This window comes from Arvicanthis niloticus, chromosome 2 (assembly GCF_011762505.2).
Source record: "Arvicanthis niloticus isolate mArvNil1 chromosome 2, mArvNil1.pat.X, whole genome shotgun sequence".
Lineage (NCBI taxonomy): Eukaryota > Metazoa > Chordata > Mammalia > Rodentia > Muridae > Arvicanthis > Arvicanthis niloticus.
In genome coordinates, this window is record NC_047659.1 from 81,722,753 (window position 1) to 81,744,157 (window position 21,405).

Sequence of the window (21,405 nt, forward strand, 5' to 3'; positions counted from 1 at the left end):
TATATTTTCAAAGTACATAAAGTCTGGGGGTTCCGGGTTTTTTCTCTTCACTGTAAAATACGAAAATGTGTTTCATTATAAATACATGTGTTCCTTGCTTTAAGATCACCTTGTCTAGTGGTAGCAATTGAACAGTCCTCCACACAGGAAGCTTATTTCAAAGCATGGGGAGGCCAATCCTGCAGTCTGTAAGCTTCAGAGAAGTTCCGGGATTGGGCCTGTCTTCTGTGGTAGAAGACAGGAGTGTCATTTTCTAGGACACTTGAAACTTTTCCCCTTTGAAGTGTTATACTTTCATCAAATACTAAGTCATGCATCCTAGCAACATCAGGATCCATGAACCAGAGCTAGCAGGCTCTATTTGATTATAAAATAACTGTTTTTTAAAAATCAAAGTAGATTTACTTAGGGATAATGAGAATAAATTGGCTCAAATTTAGAAAGTCAATGACTGAAAAACCTGCAGAAATTCAATATTTGGAGACAGGTCATGTCCCCTTGGTTTGGAAGTGATGCCATTTGCAGCATGTGCTTGTATCCATTGCACTGATTTAATTTTTGTATGTGGAGCATGCAGATTTTATATCATAGTATCCATGATCTAACAGATTGCTACAATCTCTAAAAAGATTTGCCTCCGTGATGGCTGCCAAGCCGCTGGGTAATTTAGTTAAAGTGTTTAAAGTTATCACTAAATCTTAGGGAAATAAATGGAAGGATTTTAAATTATAGAAAGGGCCATTAAGGAAGAAAGCATCTGTTCTGACTCCTAAGGCTCCCTATTTGAGCACTGACAGCCTATCCCAGAAAGCAGTGAACTATATCTGTACAATGTATCATTGCTATTTCAAACATACACACATGGTTTCCTCGTATATTGTCTTATAAATAAGGATCAGGAAAGTCATAACAAACACTGACTTGTGTGGTGTATATGCAAAAGCAAATCAAATGAGATGAATGACTCTAATCTGCCCAGTGCATTTGCAGGGCTTTCTGACCTCTGAGAACAGCCCCCCAGTCCCAGCCAGACACACAGCCACGGTAGCCCAGTCATGAAATTAGAACTTTTCAATACTTCAGGCTTACCCAATTTTTATAGTTAACAAAGACTAAAATGTTTGGGGGAAAACTGAATAACGAGAATTGGGAATTAAATAGGACATCCACATTTGTGATTTGGAAAATCAGATGAAGTTTCCATTAGTGCCAAATGTCAGATCAAATGCTATAGCTTACTTAGCCAACATAGAAGGTCACCTTAGCTATAACGGGGGGAGGGGGGGCGCATAAAGTCAGAGAAGAACAAAATGGAAGTATTTCTAAATTACTCAAGTTAAAGTTTAACAAGAGTAGCCAGTTCCCACTAGATTAAGCCTGTTTAATCATCAAGTCATGAAGGCGCTTGGGAATAAGTTGCATGATTTGCTCTGTTGCTTTCATCACATTAATGAGCCTCTGTGGTCATTCGATGTGTCTATGAAGTTGTTTTATCATCTATATTGATTTTATCAAAAACATCCCAACTGTTAGTGAAAATTTGAAGTAGGTCTTAGAATGAAAGGGTGAAATTATCTCACATACATTGAAGTGATTATCAGGCTCTAGAGAACAGGGCAGACACCTTTGAATGGCAACAAGAGATTTCAGGCCTTACCTCGGGTCGGCTAGCACTCCTGGCAACATTATTATTAGTTTCTCCTATTCTAATATCAAGAGTGTTCTATAAGTCAGGCAAAATGAAATGTCCATATTTTAGTAAACTATTGCTAACACAGCTGAGATTTAAAAGAAAAGCACATACATACATACATACATACATACATACATACATGGAACACTTAGCCTGGAAAGATCATCACAAATATGGTTAACTGTAACATGCTGACCAGAAATATTAGCATTTAATGGGACATGGGCCATTCTTTGAGCTGTGTGTTAACTGTTGCCTGAAAGGTCAGTCAGGTTTGGGAGGTTGAAGGGGAGTAACTATGACAGAGTCTCTTTTAGTTACTTTGACCTTTCTATAGCTGTGCTTCTATGTGAGAGCCAAGGATGGTGACCTAAGTGGGCCACAGTAAAGCACCCAGCATGCCTACACAGTCTAGCTAGTGAACACTCTAATTCCATCTCTTTTGAACATCATCTATTCTTTTATTCTTAGCAAATATTCTTTCTAGGAAAAAAAATGCAAGTGCCTTACTTTTTAACATATGATTCATTGCAATATTTGATTTAAAGAATAAATATAACATTAATGATAAAAGTACAGTGGCATTTTACACATTCTATTATTCATTAACAAGAATCTATTTATGTGGCATGACATAGAATTTCCACAAGCCTTTACCTCAGTTCCTGTTACAACTTGGTAAGCCACCACCTCAAAAGCTCCTAGCCTGGCATTTGCCTGGCATCTGCATGCTTGGTAATAGCACTAGCATCAAACTGTAAAAGTTAGTCTTACAATTAACAAACCAAACCACACACACACACACACACAGAGAGAGAGAGAGAGAGAGAGAGAGAGAGAGAGAGAGAGAGAGAGAGAGAGAGCAACCTTTGCATTTATTCTATATTTATTTATGGGCTGCTATTTGCTTTTAATCATGAAATATGAAGTAAGTAGTTTCTTTCAGAAAAAAATGTTTCCTTTATCATGAAAATGATCTCACACCAACTGTTGTAGTTAATGACAGGATGTGTCTGAAGTGTGTAAATAACCGAGGAGTGAGTTGAAACAGCTTGAGGTGTCCTCATTTCAAAAGGCCATGGGGATATGCTTGTGTGGCCTTCTACTTCACTGCTGTGTGTCCTTTCAAACCATTCCTTAGAAACAAGGAACCTTGTTTCTGTGCATAATGTATGGACTAAGGGGAGATAGTTTTGTTTAGCTTACATGCTCACAATTTGTAAAAGTCTTTATCAAGTATCATATATATATATATATATATATATATATATATATATATATATTCTCACATTCAATTTATTTAGTAAAGTTTTTTCTGTTCAACCAAGGCCCAACATTTAAGAAACAATTTCTGAACTGGAATTCAAGGCAGACATTTTTTTAAACAGCAAAGCCCTTCTCTAAAACCTATTAAACAGTGTTCACTTGGTGGTCAGTGTCCCTAATCTTCTCCTGTTACACTCGTACAGTGAGTTGGAGACTCATCTCCAATCGCCACCAGCAGCAGCTTCTCTAGAGACTCTAGAATTGGGTACTCTTAGGCCCCATTCTAGACTCTAAGATTGGGAGGCTCTGGGGGCTACCACATAGTATGGTTCACAAGCACTTGGATTGTGTCATGAGTACCATTAGAAAGGGACTCCAACCTTACCCAGTCTTCCATGTATTTATCTGGGTAGCAAGGTGTTGGCATAGCCTAGGGGTTTGGAACTGTGGCCTCAGGTCACAGGATGCTATCTCTTTCCAAGACTCCAGCTCCTCTACCTTCAAATAGTCTAGATTTCACTTCCTGAAGAGCAGTGAATGCTTAAAAGTGAGATAATGCTCAGGGTTGCACTGACAGCTTAAAAGCCTACCTGGCAATGGATGCCAGAAACGCTCACTCCAGTTTATAGTCGACATTTTGTTTTCTTTCTTTTCAAAGGGGCAGGAGTAATGGAGTGAGGATCCAGAGCACACAACCATTTGTAACACATTTGAGATGACTATAAGAACTTCGAGGCGACATGCAGCAGACTAATAAAGAAAAGCTTAGCTTATCTAAGAAGATGGGCTGTGCCCGTGACAGCAGCCCTGTCTCTATGAAATACTGTTCATAAGTTAAATATGCATGCTGACCTAACTAGCCATTAACAAAATGAAGAGTCCTAGGCTGCCACTCCAGAATGACCAAGTGTCTTCCCCAGTCTTTGTGGCTTACCTTTTCCTTGTAGGGATTGGCTTGTGGAAATGAAGCCCTACTCCCTTGCCTGTGTTATCACTCTTGTATCTCTCTCTCTCTCTCTCTCTCTCTCTCTCTCTCTCTCTCTCTCTCTCTCTCTCTCTGTGTGTGTGTGTGTGTGCATGTGCACACGCGAGTGCACATATTCCTGCATACTCTAGATTTCAAGCTGCATTTGAAGATGAGGAAAAGCTGCTCAAAATTATTTTCCATTTGACAATATGGAAGACTGAATTATGGTAAACTTGGCTTCAATCTATGGATTCCTTTTAATTCACCCATAACTAGGCTTGCCAAGACATTTTTGAGTCTCTGCTCCTCTGTTAAGGCCTTCTGTCTCTTAGGGAAGGTCAAACTGGACTGTCTTAGAGTAAGATTTTAGTCCTAAGGCACTCTACCTACCCGGTTACCCACACTAACAAGAGATTTATGAAGTGCTTTCATAATGGAGAACATCTTGAGATGTTCTATATCCTGCCTCTCTCCATTCCTGGTTCCTCTTTTACTTGGCAAATGCTACAAGACTGTGGCACCTCCAGTCAGTACAAAGGTTGTGGTGGTTAGGGCCCTAAGAGAGTTTTCACTTTAAATGCAGCTTATAAATTTTTTATTTTTAACCAAATATGTAAAAAAAAAAAAAAATTGCCTTGGCAAAGCTGACCAACTACAAGGTGTGAACTTTTTCTGCCTGGTTCTAAACTTACTTTCAAAGCTGGCCAGACAATGCTGCTTACCTGTGCTTTCTTTCTTTCCTACTTGCATACCTACGTGGTGCCTGGCAGAAAGAGCTCCAGCATGTAACTAAACTGTGGTGAGAGATGCCAAGTTAAAGTGCTGAATTTACATCTTATCGTAACAGTTTCAGAAGTGTTTCTGACAAAATGGGCTCTCAATTCGCTTCCGGTAGCCATTACATCTTTGCCAAGGATGTGCATGTCTCAGCTTGCCTCCCTACCACTTCTAAACACTAAGCAGATCCTCTGCTGCCTTGAGAGCTAGGTGTCTCATAATTAGATGTGGGGATGCCATTCTGAATAAGCTTTGGTCAACATAGGGGACCAAGCTCATTGGCATGGAATCCTCATTTCGGCCTCCAAGCTTTGGATTATCCCTGGCCTAGAGTCCTTCAGGTCTGAATATGTCACAGATCTGTTTCCTTTATACGCCTATCTTTTCCCAATGCTATTTTATGCCTGGCTCCCCTCTTAATGCCCTCCAGGCTCTGTGTCCTCTGGGTCCCATCTTCTCACCTAACAGAAGACAGACACTATGGCCATTAAGGTTACAGAGTTTGAAGCCTGGTCCATTTGTCTGAATTCTAGCACTCCTACTATAGCTCTGTGACTAAAGAAAAATCACTCACCTTATCTGTGTCTGTTCCCTCACCTATAAATAAAACAGGTTAAAACATGCATACCTTAGGATTTTGTGCAAATTAAATAAGGCAATACACATAAAACTTTGGGGAAAAAAAAGCAAGGGGCTCATAGAAATGCCTCAGAAAACACCACAGACGCTTAGCGGACATTCTGGTAAGTGGCTCTTGCCTAGCATAGACCTCAGAGATCCCTCTCTGCTGTTCTGTGGTTCCTGGGAAGGATCCTGGCTGTCTATGCAGCACTCAAGACTACTTTGGTTTTTTTCTAGAAAGCAAACTCCTGTTTCTCCACTTCTCAACAGTTAAGCAGTAGCCACTCCACATACATAGCAAATGGAACAGAAAGCTACAATAAACGGTGATTCTCTGGAATTGGTATTTCAAATGTTATCCATTGTCCCTAAGTGTCTGTGCCAGACAAAAAGTAAGAGCAATCGATGGTCGAATCCATGATGTCTCAAAAAGAAACAGAACCACAGTCACATCTCTGAAAGTAGCCAAAGAAGAGCCTGCCTCAGTCTCCTGCCTCGTGGCAGAAAACTCGTGAATACCGTAAGATGGCCGTGTAATATTATAGGCATGGAAACTGACAACACAGGAGTCTACATAAGTTTTCACAGTTAATAAATAACCCACATTAAAAAAATCCATGATGGACTGTTTGTACCAACACAAAGAAACTAAGAGACAAAGGTAAAAGTTCTCAGTGCTTGTGAGTAGTGGGGCAGGGCTGGATTTCATGTACCCTGCATCTGCAGTCACTATCCTAACTACTATCAAAATTAAAAGAATGTGAAGGAAACTGGGAAAATACAGGGGAGAGGGGAGAGGAAGAAGATGAAGAAGGCAAAGAGGGAGCAAGAGGGAGAAGAAAAGGGGGAGGGAAAAAGGAGAGAGGGAGGGAGAGAAGGGGAAGGGAGGGATTTGAGCTTCCACCAGAAAGGAAGGACACTGGCAATGCTTATTCTTTTTAACTTTCAAGAGAGTACCGCTGGCTCTTTTAAGGATTAACATGCAAATAGGCTCATATTGCATGAAGGCCCCTCCCAAAGTGCATACAATGCTGCTAGCTCTGTGCTGAGCAACCTTAGGGCAGGGCTTCCTCTACTTTGAGCCAGCTGTTTTCAATACCTAGAAATGGGACAGCTGGCATCCCTTTAACTTTGTAACTGACATAAAAGGCTTCCTGTGAGTTGCTGGGATTGGGTAGGTGAGTGTTTTAGAACCACTTCCTAAACTCAGAAATGCTCAGTTCTCCTTAGGTCAGTGTTCTGAGTGGTACCTAGGACTGGCATCATGTATGATAGGCAAATACTACCACTTAGCAACACCTCCAGCCCTCACAGATCAATTCTTTACAGAATTATTTAGTACTTATGGTTAGTGGAAAAGAAAAGGGACAATGGTTTGAGCTGTGATAGGTCTGTAAGTCTTGAACACCATCACCTACTACCTCTCCTCACTTTTCCACACACGTCATACCTCTCTGGAAAGCTTTAACTGAAATCATATTTAGCCTCAGACTGTTTTACATGGTTACATTCTGCATAGTCACTGCCAATTGACTAGAACTTACCCAAAAAGATGAACTTGGTTTGCTTTTCTGGTTTCCCAGTTATTTTGAGAATGGGTCCCCCACGTGGTGGAGGTTCTGACACCAAACTCAAGGTGCTGAGGACTGTATATTTCCCCGAGGTTGAGCAGACATAAAGCATGAAAGGGTGATGCGTGTTCTATAGACACTAACCTAAGAGTGACATCCATGGACTTCAGATAGATGATCCAGTGAGAAGTCAGTAAGGATGGGTGTCCTAAGGGTTAGTTGAACACCAACGAGGAGAAGAATTTGGCAACAGACTCTAACAGTACATCCTTAAGTTGTATGAGATACCACGCTAACTGCTTTCCATGCTCTGTAAAATACAAACCAGATGGCTGTATAATATTATAGACATGGAAACTGACAATACAGGAGGCTACATAAGTTTTCTGAGTTATCACAGTTAATAAATAATACAGTCAGGTTTGATCTAATTTCTCTATTGTACCAAGGCTTCAATATTAACTAAACCTGTGGCTCTCAATGTTGACATATGCGTATGAGTCTCATAAAGAAGCTTTAAAAGTTCATATGCCAACCTCAAACATAGGAAAGTTAAATTAGAATCCTGACAGTGGAACTCAGGCAACTGTATTTTCCAATAGTCTTCCCAATGGTTGGCTAGGATTGAAGTGTTAGCCAGGATTCTGCTTTCTCTGAGTTGCCTTATGACCTAAGATCAAGCGATTCTACTAATTAAGAATTAGCCAAGCAGGACTCCAGTCCTAGAGTAAACTAAATGTAAGTAGTGCATAACCACAGCAACAAGAAACAGCCATTCTAGAAGCTAAGATCAACCTTTGGAGCCATAATGGGGCACTGGAGAGTCCAGGTTAACCGTGTACTATTGGGCTAAGGTCTACCAACTCCTGCAGGTGCCCTGAACAGGAACAATATAGGCACAAAGGCTGCAGGAAGCCCGAGTCTGCAGATGAGGGTCCCTGGCCCAGCAGTGTAGAGAATGGAGCTACACGGGTTCCCCACGGGCAACATCAGCAGGTCATCAGCTGCTCTCAGCCAGCAACACACCGCAGTGTCATTTCACGAATGCCTGGCTTACTCTGTTGGCCTCCAAAAGGCTTTAAAAGGTGCAACTGGAAGGACAAAAGCAATCTATCATGACTATTTGGAGGATTTTCCCTATTTGGAGGATTTTCCCTATATACTTTATATTTAAAGTAGCCATTAAAACACTCTTTGTCTTTGTCTTCTGCTCCTTCGGATAATTTTGTCTGCCCCCCACCCTTATCATAAACTTCCAAACAGGCAGTAGTGATTGACACTTAGAAGAAGAAGAAAAAAAAATCTCTGAATCCTATAACCCCTTCCTGGAGGGCTCCTTTTAGCAGCAATGCAGGACATGCCTGGCTTAGCCAGGCTAATCGAATTTGGCAGATGTACTGTGTCAGCAGGCACCAGGGTGCTAATGCCCCAGGTCAGCTGCTTGAGAGGGTAAGTGGGCAAATGCCTGGCTTCTTCCCCATGTTTTCAGAATAGGAATCTGAGTCTCAATAATCATCTCAACTGTGGGACCAGAGGCTATTTTGGGCCATCTCGTATCCAATGGAAAGTTAAGGGAGGTGTCATTTGAAACTGCCAAGGAGCATCTGATTTCACCCTTATCCGGGACATGTCCCCAGAGGAAATGGGAGCAATGTCAAGGAGATCAAAATGCAGGTGTCAGAATTTCCCTTTGTTTGTGTTTCTGGGTTCTTTTTTATCTCTTCCTTCCATTTTCAGTTTTTTTTTTTTTTCCCATTACTTGGGCTAAGGTGTCCACTACAGCTCACCTGGAATACAGCAGCCCTCCAGTGGTCTCTTTACTGCCTCCCCCCACCCCCTGTGTTGTCTATAACTTCCCTCTTGCCTTTTAGGATATGATCTCTCTGAAGGTTCAATGGAAATGAGTGTGAAAATGCTTTGTGTCAATCACACCATGCTAGTCACCACACCCACTTATACACAAATGTATTCATTTGGAAAAAGACACCGGGGATGCAGTCTTCCATTGAGTGAATAAAATCCAATGCTTTTGCAACGGATAAAACAGAGCAAGAAGAATGGTTTAAGGAAACAGTGTTTTAAGCCTCTCTCTCTCTCTCTCTCTCTCTCTCTCTCTCTCTCTCTCTCTCTCTGTGTGTGTGTGTGTATAGCTTCAAATGAGTACCCTACAAGCATTCATGGTGGCCTTGTCTGCTTGGTGATTGCATGTCAGAAACAAATGTAGAATGCACTCTAATTATGGTCATTTCTCATGGAACTAATGCCGAGAAAGGCTGTGAGTTGGAGGCAATTACTGTTATAACCAGGAGATAAATTCACAGGACATATGGTCTCTAATATATCTTAGTGATAGATGGACGGATTATATAATCTTTCTCCATTTAACATGTGGAATGGCTCATCATTACTGACAGAGTACACATCAGTCATAGTGACATTCGAGACTTTTATGATGTGGCTTCAGGTTATTCTCCCCTTCATATACCCAGACAACTCATTACACACCTTACATTGCCTTCCCATTCTATGTCTTCCTTCTCAATATGGGGAATCTCTATTTAATCTATGCTTTTATTTCTTTTATGCTTCCTTCCTGGATCATAGAATGCCCTAGTCAGTTGTAACCTAACCACGGAAGCTTCTTCCAAGAGAGATGATTCTTATTCCCCAAGAGCTATCAACTGCCAATAGCTCCTCAGTAAGATACAGGATCTGGAAATCTCCTCATCACACAGTGATTTTGGCTGGCTTTATCTTATGGAGGTGACCATAGCTGCTGTAAGTTAATGACTGTGATAGCTGTGGCGTGCCTAGAAGACAGTCCTCCTCCACAGGTCCTGCACTTCTAATTCCTCTATCTGACAATCCTGCTTGTAATGTGGTAATTCCATGTGCATCTTCTCATAGTTAATTTCAGTGCTTGTCTAATTTCCATTCTCATCAAATCTGTTCATAAACAATGCACAAGTCTTGATTAAATAATTGATGGGATTACTTTTCAAAATGCTCAGGATTTCATTTTCAGAAGTGTTAGAATAGCCTGATAAGTCATTGGCTTTGGTAAGAAAGAAAAATCACTACATATTCTTTTGACTCTTTTCTGCCATAGCCCTCAGCTTTGTGCTCTGCCTCCATTTTACAATAGAAGAAGCTTCCACCTACCAAACTCAGACATAGATCAAGGCATCTTATGCATCATTGTGAACTTATCAAAGCAACTTTTCAATTAATCACATCTTCCTTCACGAAGGAATCTTCTCCCTCCACTCTCATTTTTTTAAATGTTGCTACATGCTACAAAACCTTGAAGACTCCCATGAGGCTTTTAGGATTTCTCCTTTGAAATAGTAACTACTTACTAGGTAGTAATTATTTCTATGCTGGTCAGCACTCTTGTTTTATCATATGCTTTTCCTGGGGACTAGATATTTCCATTCATCTGTTTGCCTACCATAGTCCATCTATCTACCTGTCAGAAAGCCCTTAACATGTGTGTGTTAAATTGATAGCTCACAGGATAATTGAATGAACACTACATTGTGAGTGTATTTACCCCTAAATGGCTATAAAATAGCAGTACATCTCAGCAATAAGAAAAATACATTTAGAAGACTAGGTGAATAATTCTCTTCTCTGGTTGTACGTTGGACACCTGAGTGTTTAAAAGAACACAAAGACATGATGTCTAGACCCTGTTACAAATCAAATAAAGCAAAGACCCTTCATTAATATTATTTTGAAAGCTCCCAAGTAATTTTTCCAGACAAGCAAGATTAAAAAGGATAGAAGTTTTTTGGAAATTTGGATTATTATTATTTGCTGAGTCTAATCCATGACAGATGAGAAAAAGCAGGGTAATAGTGAGAAGCCTTGTGGATGCCTTTTGGTAGTTTTCTAATAATTTGAATCATGCTTTCACACAAATGTATATACATTTACACATAACCATCACACGATCTGGCCATTGAGGTTTCAGATGTGTTCCCTCCTTATGACTGATGAGGACAAGATAGTTCCAAAATGCAGTGCAAATAGGTGACCTTGGATTTAGTGGGATTGGGTTTTGCTTCAATGGGATCTCAACTCTAGGTTCACTCTTTGGGGGCTCTGGTTTCACCAGAATAATGATAGAACTTTGTGGGAATAAAACAATTGTAAACTTGCTGGCGCTGAATTGCTCTATCTCATACATCCCCACCCCTACTACACACCAACCTGAACAGAAAAGAACTAAGCAACTGGTTTCTTCTTGGTTTGGATACATTCCACTTGAAGTTCTTCCAGGCATTGTGAAGTAGAATTCCTTTTGGTATATGTGACTGTAAAGAGATGGATTCTTGAAATGGAGACTTTGGGAAATGAGGATAAACGTGTGCAGGGAGAAAGCATGGTCCTAGGAGTCAGTAGACTGGAATTCTTGACCTTGCTCTGACCCTCTCCAACCATGTAAACTGGGCAAGTCCCATCATTTCTTTCAGACTTGATCTCTGTAGTGCATTCATGCTGCCATAAAAGAAGACTCAAGACCAAAATTTATAAACTACAGAAATTTATTTCAGACAGGGGGATGTAAGATCAAGGCACCAGTAGGTTTAGCTCTCTGGTGAAGGCTGTTCTTCAGGTGGAAGACAATGCACTGATGCTGCATCTCCCGAAAGGAAAGGACACTATATCTTCACATGACAAAGAGACAGAGGGTAAATGAGGATCAAATTTCCCCTGCCACACCCCTTTATGGCATCATTAATGCATTCATTAATCTTGAGCCCCCATGACCCAATACTCCCAAAAGTCCTACCTTCCAAGACTGTTGTAGTAGAGCTCAAATCTTAACACACTGATATTTGGAAAGACACATTCATGCCACAGCAAGAAAGTTGCTAGATTTCAACATCTTAAGGCAAGGCTACCTTTGGCATCTAAATACTTCATGGATTTAAGGTCTTGAAAGACTACATGAGAGTGATACTGAGGATCTAGGAGCCATTTCTTAGAAGCTAAGCTCTTCTCCAAAGCGTGGATTATTTAGGCATTCAGATAATGCCTTTAAAAATCTAATCGCATGTTCTGCCTTTAACTGGTCCTGCATTCTTGAAAGCAGTCACGTTCCCTCTGAGCTTCAGCATTCTCAACCATGAGGTGAATGTTGTGCTAAGTCATTTCTATTACCTCTTTTAACTCTGCCAAATGGTCATTAGGAGCCTGGGCAGCTGAATGTGAACTCTAAACATCAACCAAATTTTAAAGTGTGAAGAAGTCAGAATTAAAGAAAAGCAAACATCAGTTGCCTGGGAAAGACAAGTGAACCAGTAACTGAAAGGGGAGGAAACAGAAGAATTCACAGGTAAAGTTCAAATTCTGAACCTCTTTTACTCAATTGAAGAAAAAACATCTCTAATTATATTTTAATTTAGATGGTAAAGTGCATCACATTTCATAACAATTGCTTGAACTCCTAAAATAAGCACAGTGCTTGCAAAATCAGTTCCCAATGGCGATTTTAAACAAAAAGATCTGTTTTTTTTTATTCTGTATACTGATATGACTTTTGTCGAAAGAAAACCAACCAGGTAAATAAAATGATTATTTTACTAATCCATACTGAAAAATAATCTCAATTTATTTCAAAATCTCAGACCGTAATTTTTACTCTATTCCTTTTGTCGTTTGATCATTTTATGAGCCATTCTGGGGACTTAACCTTTGGTATGCACATTCTGTCTGGTACTTAAGACCAATCTGTATTCCGCTAGGGCTTCAGACCTCAGCAGCCACTGCAGTCCTACATATGCCCCAGGGGCTCCAGCCACTGGACCAACCCCTATCTGCTTCTCATCAGCATGTGGCCTTTCACACTCCTACATAAATAAAACATTCAAGACTCAGACCCATTTCCATCTCCTCCCAGGAACATCTTTGGTACCCTAATCTAGAAACAGTCATCCATTTCTGACCTGCAGTTTACAGTGATACCTATGTCACAGGGCTAGGGTCTGACCCTATACGATTACATGTTAAAATATCACTTAGTATAATCGTGACTGCAGGTCAGACACTATCAGAACCTGATATTTATTAAACTTCTGACATTCACTACAACTACTAGTAAGCCCCCAATTGATTCATAAGGAAAATAAACTATAAAGAGCTTTAAAGTCTTATTCAAGAGCCTGGAGAGGAAGCTCAGCAGCAAGAGCACGGATAACAGGCAGCCCACAATTGACTATGGCTCTAATTGCAGGAAATTTAATTATCTCTTCTGGCTTCTGCAGACACCTGCATGCACAAGATGCACATGTATCCACTCCGGACTACACACAGACACATAAAATAAACTAATACATCTTTCTCTTTAAAAAGACACTTGCTAAAATCCTTACAGGTAGAAAGTACACTGACTCCATAGCCACAGCTCTCGACCACTGTGAGATGCTGCCTCTGCTGTATACATGTTAATTATTTTTACATGTAAATTAATTTCCTCATAGAACTGGGCACACTGGTGTCATGAAATAATCAGGAAATAATTATTGAATACAGTGACTTGATAATTTCATTTAAAGGAATCCACCTGCCCCGGTGTATCTTTGCCGCTTTCTAGAGGGTGCACTTGTACTGAAGTATATCAAGCCACACTGGGTAGGAAGGCTTGTGCTAGTTCCCGTCTGCTGGTTTATTTCTGCAAGCCTCATTCATCCTCAAGGCCAAGATCCACTGCATTGTCTCTTGGAAGAAAATATTTCATTTCAAAAATTGCTTTCTTTCCAAGGAAATGTCAACAGCACTGAAGACATCGAAATATTTCAGAGGGAAAGTTCTCATTAGGAGAAGATTACTGTTTTTCTGTGTGACCTTAGGCAAGCCACCTCATGTCCCTTAGACATCTCCTCATCCCTAACATAACAGGGCTGAACGTAATGATCTTTAAGCTCTAACAGTTCGTGATTCCATGTTGTTATGGGTTTTTTTTTTCCTTCTTCTTTGATATCTTGAGATGTGCCTTGAGGCCTCACAGGATACAGAAATTCAGTAATACGATCTATAGAGGATATAGTTGCCAACTGTGAAGAACAAAGCAGAAATAAAAGGATATTTGCTTAAACCATTCTTATTTACATCAGTACTCACGAATTTGCATGACGTTAGTAGCAGGGGTACCTGCAGAGGGGTTGTCAAGATTTTTCAAAGGTTTTACCACCATTGTTAGGAGGTCTCCACAATATTGAAATAAAAGCTGCAACAAAACCACTGAAAGACAGAGACACAGAAACGCTGACTTTAGCAGTATATTTAGCGTTTGGTCGGCATCCATCATGTTTTAGCTCTGAAAAGAAGCTTAAAAAACACACCTTAAGCTCAGAACTACTGCCACCTGAAAGAAAAGGAAAGTAAACACTTGCTACTACAAACTAAGAGTATGAAAATACTGAGCAAACAATGAGCTTTCTAAAACAACCTGAGAGCCAGACACAGGCCAAGAGTTCATTCCGGGACTTTCTGGCATAGGATTAATCCCTCCCAAATGTGCGATGCCTCTGAGTTTCTAGAACATTTACTGTGCATTAACTTTAATCTTTAGAACACACGTGCGCTGCCACTAATGCAAATGAGGAGACTGATGAAGAATTAGAAAAAGCAGTTGTTTTTATTTCAAGGAATTGGCTTAATACAAATGCAGTTTTCCAATCCAGCTTTGCTAACTTCAGATGCCGCTTCTTGTCACTTTTTCAAAACTGTTTATCTGAGCTCAATGTAAATCAGAGGAGTGCTGGATTGTTCTGTTAAAGTTGAGAGGAGTAAGAAGAGCAAAATTGCTTGGATAAGGTAGGGCAGCCCAAATACATGCTCCAAACTGAAACATTTAAAATAGGATAGGCATCTTCATTTCCAACTCTAGATAAGGAAATTGAGGTGCAGCGTATAGCCAGCCAGTGGTGACCTCACATCTAAAAACAGGCGTGCCTGGCTGTTGAGATTAAAAGCATTCATTTTGATTAAAACTCTCATCTCTACATAAATGTTGGTCCAGCCAGCTGCTCAACTGATGTTTTCACTGTGATACAAGACTAATAATAGCAGTATGCAATGGTATGATATTGTTGTATATAATAAGTAGACTCATTCCTTTATATTTAATCCAGTATTTGGTAAAGATCATATAGTAAGGAATCAGCAACTACCTGCTACACTTCAATGCCTATCCTGAATTTTGCTCCCTTGCTCCTGAAAGGTACAAGGGACTATGAGTTGAAGAGAATCTATGATGTAAAATAGAGTTTTGTGAAGCTGTCCTGAACACACCGGTTTTCTCTTTCTAATCCATCCATCAGATTAGGTGGATAGGCAGAGCTGACTAGATGAGAGATGAACTCTGCCATGCCTAAACAGATGCAATAGCAGTAAGACTCTCTCTACTGGGAATTTGAGATCAGAACAAATACAAGTCTTACATAATTCTGAAACTATTAAATTTAAACAGAAGAACAATGGACAGGTGTGTACCCTTTAAACAAGGTGGCAAAGAGAAGCAGTCTGCAAGTCGAAAGAAGGAAGGCAGTGTGATGAGGAAAGCGGAAACCAGACGCAGTTTTAAGACCTTGATCTGTTCTGAAGATGTGGCTATATCCCAGTCCTTGGTTTCTACTTCTGTTTCCTCCTGATTGCTGAGGCTGTCCCAGGGACCTACTGCAGTTGTGTCTGTGGGATTGTCTGCCCATATTTCGCTGGAGTTGAAACGTGGAGGCACAAGGCGTGCTTCCTTAGTAAAGAGAACATTGAAGGTGAACAGCAAGTACCCAAAGGAACACTTGAGCCATTCTGTTTCTGGGGTGTGCTTTTGTGGTCAACCTATATCAGATGAGCTGGGCTTTGGGGACACACAACTACACAAAGTGCTGTGTCCTAAGATTCCAGGGATTCTAACTTGACTCTAAGCAGCATTCACCCCTGAGATCCCATCACACTCAGTGCAGACATGATAGGAAAGGATGTGAGCAGGGGAGTCAAAAGTCATCTGGGAGAGAGCTTTCTGTAGGGGAGGGCCACTGTCATCCAGTCAGTATGTGGCAGTAAAGCATTCATCATCAAAGGAGTGGCCAACCTCGAATTCAGCATTATATCCCTCAGCCATGCTCCACACGGCATTGTCTCGGAATCCTGCAAAGCAAAAGAAGAGGATACACAAGGGGAAAGCCATTCTGTGATAAACACCAAACATCTATTCTACCCTCCATTGTGTGGAACCCATATGACCTTAATACCTCTTGGCAGTGGTTTCATCCAGAACACTGTAGTCCTAGCAAAAGTTGCCAAGGAGTCTTGGCAGAATGAGGAGGGTGCCATATAGAAACCCAGAGGGCAAAATATCTGGGATCCATGGAGCAAACTCTGTGGGTCCTCAGAAATAATTGGAAAAGGGAAAACTTTTAAAAAAAATAATAACAGAAGAACTGCAAGAGCAATTAAAGGTGAGAAGGAAGTGGAAGCAGGAAAGCACAGGTTGGAAATGGCAATAACTCAGGGGACATAAATATGCACTCGGGCAACCGTGGAGATTGGGACCAGATGACCTGAAAGAATTTAATGAAGCTGAAAATTCAGGCCAGTGATGTGAAGTGCAGACGGCTGCTGAATTGCCCGACTGAGAGTCATCCAACCTCTCTCTCTCTTCCCTTCATGTAAATGGTAACCTTGGTGATATACAAAGAAGCTTCTCCTATTTGAATACCACTGCCTACATTCTGATTAGGGATTCAGAGATCAGAGAAGGTGCCAGCACATAAGGTAAAGAAAGCAGATTTCAGTTGGATTCTCCTGGTGTCACAAATGGTGACTGATATAATATTAACTACGAGATATCTGACAGGTTATCAAGTGCCCTAAGGATACAGAAAAATGTGGATGTGAGCCACTTCCAGATGGAGATGCCAGGGCAGGCCAGAGTATAAAAAAACAGAATTGGATTTTGGCATCCAACAACTTGGAACCAGAGAGACCCAAACTCAAAGTATGGTGCTACCTCTTACCAACCATGTGTATATTATAAGTTAACTTTCCTGACTTCCAGCTTTTCTTTCTGTAAAACTGGAATAATGTAAAACCATAATAGTTAAATGAAGTGTTTTTTACTTTCCCACTATAAACTAGGCTAGCTCATAAGCCTTTGTCCTACTGTTTTAGTCCCTGGGGACTGGACAGTAGTTAGGTGAGCATGGTATCACATGTCCGACCTTAGCACACAGGCTACCACCTGTCTCATCAGAAGACAATCTTTAAATTCAGTCCCTTTTAGTTGGAAATACTGTCCTTGGCTTATCAAAATTTAATTCAAGAAGAACCAGAAATCTGGAGTTTCAGGGAAGTCTCATCTTAAATGTTCCAACTAATTTAAAAGTTGTTACAAACACTATGATGTCTCTAAGGAAGAGTCCGTAATGGAAAGGGAGGCAGAACAGGAAACAGAGACTGTATCTCAGTTGTGTATAGTGAAGCAGGAGAGTGAACTGGAAGTGGGGCAATCGTAGAAGCTCTTCAGGCCTATCCCCAGTGATGTGCTTCCTGCCCAGTGCTACACTTCAGAATGCACAGTAACCTCCCCAAACAGCACCACCCACAGGAGACAGGAAACCAAGTGCTCAAATATGTGTACCTATCTAGGACATTTTTCATTCAAATCACCAAACACTTATAAGACAAACCCAAACAAGCTCCATTCAGTCCACAGATGCTTGTTGTATTTTGAGGGAGGAGGAGATCACAAGAATCCAGCCTTAAACCTGTCCTTGGAAACTAGCTCAAACCTTTGATGCCTCAGTGGTTCTCAACCTGAGACCCCTTTAAAGGTCAAAGGACCCTTTCACAGGGCTTGCATATCAGATGTCCTGTATATCAGATATTTACATTAAAATTCATAACCGTAACAAAAGTACAGTTTTAAAGTAGCAAAAAAAAAATAATTTTATGATTGGGGGTCACCACACAACATGAGAAACTGTATTAAAGGGCTGTAGTACTAGGAAAGTTGAGAAACCTTGTAAGACATCATTGACTCCCTTTACACAGATCCCTGTAATGAGGGAAGGGATGGTGTCTGCAGCTTCTCTCTAAAGGGGATCCAATGTACATTGGATTAAAGGCTCCCATGTTCCACCTGGAGTTGCCAGTGGTCCTGTGGGACAAAATCTCTCTACTTGTGTATTCTCAAACGAGAACTCAGATTCTATAAGGTTAAAGCTCTTCCTGCCCTACCTTCGCACGAGATCTTATATACCAACAAGTGCTTGTTCTAACCTTCTGGTTCTCTTCTTCATGGCTGCTCTACTTCCATGGCAACTGGATAATAGACTTATTTCCCATGCAAAGCTGAGGGATTTTATTTACAATGCTTGTCAAGAGATTGATTCATTTTTGACATTATCTCTCAGACTGTTCAAAAGAGAAAAGAAAATATCTTGGGAATCAGGTAAGGAGGAAATGTCACCAGAAACAGCTACATACAAGTGCAGATGGAGGTCCCTTGGGAAACACCAGTGGCAGAGGAAGTCAACACATTACAGTAAGGTAAAAGCCTCTGTGGAGTAAGAGGCTAGCAAACTCACAAAGATTGTGATGAGAGTAAAATGAATCCCAGCTCAGTAAAGAGGAATCACTCCTCTAAGGGTTTTATCTTCAATAATTAGACAATTGAATAAAACATCATCTTTGGTCAGATTCGTACAGAGAGAAGGGTAAAGTCCATTAAATACCCACTGTATCTCACAAGTAATTTCTTGCATATTTTCTCGAACTGTGGAGCATGAATAAGTTAGTTGATGTATCTATGTAAAATGGGAACCATACTTACTCAGTGCAGTGACTATACGAAATATAGCCAAGTGTGTGAAAGTCCCTGCAACTATACCTGACACCTTATCAGCATAATGATCCTCACAATAGCTCTGGGATGTTATTTATATTACATGATGTAAACTTCCATGGAGAAAAGTTATACTGTGTGACTTTTCCTGGAGAGGCCTGTCTATTTATTCCCATGTAAAGTATTAATGACAGGTCAAAAGGAAATTATTTCACCCAAGTCTAGTTTGGTGATACAATTAGTTTAATTGGGGTTACATACACGAGCATAGGCAATTTACAGGCAGCTATGCCACCAAAGAGGAGTCTCCTCTGGCTCCAGCAGCTGTTAATCTGAGTAAGTAACCTCAGGGAAGGAAGGGCCCTGCTGTGCCTACTAAATTCTCAAGCTTCCACCAAAGAATGTTGATGGGCCCAAGCTTGTGAGGCTCTCATGTGGGTGATTATGGCTGCTTCTGATCTCAAGGTGGCAACTGTTTTGTCATCCCCAGAGGAGAATTCCACATCATGTTGCTTGTGTAAATTGCCCAAATTCTTCCAGTTAGCAAAGTCAAAGAACTTAAGATTCAAACTGGGGTTTTTTTTCAATGATTTTTTTTTTTTAAATCTTATAATTTTTTTCTGAATTAATGATATTAGCAAGCTAATGTAATAAAATTTTCTAACTATCTTTAACCAAAAATAAGAAAGGCGATGTTTATACCTGACTAAACCCTGCTTCAGGCCTTTATTGTGGTCAGTGCCTTTGCCTCTACCAATGCAACAGCTAAATGTAACATCCATGGGTAGACTTAGCTTTTCTCAGTGTCCCTTGTCCTGTATCTTAATTTTGAGATGTCCATCCCTGGCCATATCATACCGTACAGCTGTCATCTAGCAAAAGTTAAAGCCCTGAACTTGATTACACCTCTGCCATTGGTCCTTCCATCCTGCATCCTTCTAATGCCATGCCCACACTGCCCATTGCTATCTTTTTGTTGTTTGACCTGTTGTCTTCTCATATCTGATTTGGCTTCTTTGCCTTGGCCCTAGGAATGCTGTTCAACTGGTTCCAAGTGTTCATTTTGCCCTGTATATGGGACCCCCACCAGTCTGTCTACTTGCTTTTGTTTGATCTTATTCCAATGAGATTGGCCCCAACTGAGCAGAGTCTGCTCCTGGTTCCTGGTACTTACTGCAGGGGCAGATCCTCTGTAGAGTGAGTAGAGCTGTTCCTGGAACTATGTCAGAAGGATGGAAAATGAAATCTGCAGCATGGGTAAGGCATCTCAAGAATGTTTTCTTCTTGAAGAAGAACTGAGAACTATTTCCAAGTTACCTGATACTCTGAGATCTAAACCACACGTTGTCAATTTTAATAGCAGAATTCACTACTTATTAGTAGCTTCCTTTAAAAAATACAAGTAGACAAGATGAAACATAAATCGTGTTATGACAGCTTCAACTTTGTTTCAAAAACATCACAGAGTATCTTGTGTACAAACTTCAAAAAGGACAGAGTAGTTATCCAATAAAGGATATTTAGGGACTAAGGAGATGGCTCAGAAAAGCTTTATTTGCAAGCATGAGGACATGAGGTGGATTCCTGGATACCTTGCATAAAGAAGCCAGATATCGTAACACACACTTCTACACTTCTTACCAGTACTGGAGAGGCAGGGGTAAGTGAATCTCTGGGTCTCACTGGCCAGTCAGCCTAGCCACTTGATGAGCTCCAGGGTAATAAAACACTATATCTAAAACAAAACAAAACAAAAAAAAAAAAAAAAACCCAGAATGATACGTTAGGGACACTTGAAGCTGTCCTCTGTCTTCTACATGTATATGTAGCCACCACACACAAACACATGCACATCATATTACACAAAAGCATGTTTATTTGGTAAAATCTACGTCTTACTCAGGATAAGTTTTAAAACAAACAAAAACATCTGAAAATGAGTGGAATCAGGGCAGTGGTTAGTGGAGTGTCTACAAAATGGCAGGCCAAGCCCTGCATTTACCTCAGCAACCCCAGGCCTGAGTAAGCCAGCGTGACACTTGGAGATCTCACCCTTTGTGAATGACAAGCCTACAGATGATAAGTTATTGTAAATTATTTTTGAAAGGGCTGAGCCCTTTATCCAGCCTAAAGTCTTGGAAAATTTCTTCAAAGAATTCTCACTCTAAGTGGCTACTGAAGGATAGAAGTGTAATCACTATTACAGTAGTTATTGAAGTCTTAGTAAGTATTGGGCACTGCTATAATCCTGAAAACTGTGAGACAATGAGCATCATGTGTGCTGGTTTGAATGAGAGTGACCCTCACAAGCTCATACTTTTTAACTACCAGTTGGTGAAACTATTTGAAAAGGATTAGGAAGTGTGGCCTTGTTGGAGTAGGTGTGTCACTGACCACATGTTTTAAGGTTGGAAAAGATTGTCTCTGGTTCCTTCTTTCCACCATCATAGCTTCAAGACTCGGAAGCCCAATGCTGCATTTTCTTTTATAAGTGGCCTTGATCATGGCATCTTATCATAGCAATAGAAAAGCAACCAATGTATCATGTGCGTCTCTTTTAAGATGAGAAAACTGGGGCACAGAACGCTTAAGCAATACGCTCCAAGCCAATCAGATAGCAAGGACTAGAAGCAGAACACATATCTCAGAAGCCATG

General features: G+C 40.6%; 1 long non-coding RNA gene across 1 annotated transcript; it reads right to left on the bottom strand.

Moving 5' to 3' along the window:
• Positions 1–11,427: 11,427 nt before the first annotated feature.
• LOC143441177 (uncharacterized) lies at positions 11,428–20,486 on the bottom strand. Its single transcript, XR_013108405.1, has 2 exons — positions 20,391–20,486; positions 11,428–13,956 (listed from the first exon to the last, which is right to left on the bottom strand). It is a non-coding gene; the product is annotated as an uncharacterized LOC143441177 (long non-coding RNA).
• Positions 20,487–21,405: the final 919 nt, after the last annotated feature.